A 2,140-nucleotide genomic window follows, 5' to 3' on the forward strand; every position below is an offset into this window, starting at 1 on the left:
TATATATATATATATATATATATATATATATATATATATATATATATCTATATATATATTACAACATGTATTATTGTCTTTTATACAAAAACTATCCATATAAAGAGCTTTTGAAATAATTTCAAATTCTAAACATGCTAATTGGCTGCAGATTATATTTATTATCGCCACAGTTGAACGACTTTCACTTCAAACGTTTTGCTATGCTAAAGAAAGCGCTAAAATTTGAAAGTGAAGAGCTTTTTTGATAAGAATAAAGTATTAGAGAGGGACGGTTGTGAGGCAAGAATATTATCAAAATTTAATTTTCTTGTAAAAGAGCAGAGTATTTATTTACTAAAACGCTAACTTCACTTACGGGAACCGTTTATTGTAAATGTTTTGTGGGTATATTGGTGTATAGTTCATAAGAATAATAATGATAATGTCAGCTACTAAGACAACACCACCACCACTAACGACAACAGCAACAACAACAACAACAACAACAACAACAACAACAACAACAACAACAACAACAGCAACTACAACAACAAAATCAACAACAATAAGCAACGAGTAATCTTTGACTAATTTAAGGCCACATTTGCTTCTCGCAAAATTTAAAAAATAAATTCAAAACGCTCTCCAGAACTGATTGCTATAGAATATGAACAGTGTAAATCTTAAGAAGTTAGATTTGCTACGAAAGCTCTAAAGTTCAACTGATGCTTTAACAAACTCAGTTTACTGTGAAACACCTTCAAGATAATATATATCTTCGTAAAATACACTCATCAAACGCCGTAAACATACGAGTGGTGTCGGATAGCTTATATAATAAAATAAGAGCGGCGTTGCAGGTAAGTGTCGGATGACGAGAGTTTGCAAGGTAAAATCAGTCACTATGCGGCCTAGTGAATATTTAGCTTTTGTGTCCAAAAACTGATGCGAGCTTTTGAAAAACGCAACGAGAAATTTATGTGGGACTTAAAGCCATAGTACTGAGCGACTCTGTCACTGAAATGCAAAACTTCATTTAGACTATTTTGTGTTTCTTCCCCGAGAAAAGGATATCATCAATAAACGGCAACCAGTGTATTTGTTCTTGACCGCCTAAAAATCTATAACTGCATCCCAGTAGCCGTATCTCAAATTTTGTCATGGAGACAAATACATTATCTAATTCATTATTTTCTTACTTAAGCTTTATTACATGACGTTAGTGTGCATGAAGAGCCATCGTTTAAAGATATCAGGTTAAAAGGAACCTCCATGCCAGCGTTTTGAGACAAGATCAAAAGTATAGCAAGCTCTCAACACTAGAAAAGCAATGGCCGGTATGCATTTATTTACCAGTTTTCTCCTAGATGCTGGCGTATTGTCGTTAATACTCAGGGTCTGCTTTTATAGTGATCCGAACCTGTGAGATTCCTGGGTGGTAGGAAACCATGTCCAATTTTCCATTTTATTCCAAATTTTTATAGATATTTTAATCACTAAATGATATTTCATTGTATTGTATAGATTTCTAGTGCTACAGTATGTGACCCAACATCATGCATCTCAGTTGCATAACATTCTTTCCCGTTTGATTTTCGTAATACAATTTCTAAACATGTAACTGTTCATATCTCTTTATTTATGTAGAATTGGTTCGGTGCTGGTAACTGTAAGTCTTGTGCTATATAAGACTTACAAGGTTCTAGGAATTACGTGTAGATCAGACATGGCTGAAGTAAGAATAGATGGAGGAGGAAAGAGAGAGACAGAAAAACGGACATACAGGCAGGCATAGGAGTATAAAGACATAAATATCATCGTTAGCAATAACATTTTCTCACCTAAAAAACAGTTTTCTTATTCCTTGGGCCAAAAAGGAATGAAGATTTATAGAAGAGAAAATTGTTTGGAATGACGTTCTGATATCAATCATGTTTTTGAACCTCTTTCCATCACTAAAGCATGATAGGCGCAGGAGTGGCTGTTTGGTAAGTAGCTTGCATCCCGACCACATAGTTCCGGGTTCAGTCCCACTGCGTGGCACCTTGGGCAAGCGTCTTCTACTATAGCCTCGAGCCGACCAAAACCTTCTGACTGGATTTGGTAGACGGAAACTGACGGAAACTGACAGAAGCCCTTCGTATATATATATATATAT

This window comes from Octopus bimaculoides, chromosome 5 (genome assembly GCF_001194135.2).
Source record: "Octopus bimaculoides isolate UCB-OBI-ISO-001 chromosome 5, ASM119413v2, whole genome shotgun sequence".
Classification (NCBI taxonomy): Eukaryota; Metazoa; Mollusca; class Cephalopoda; order Octopoda; family Octopodidae; genus Octopus; species Octopus bimaculoides.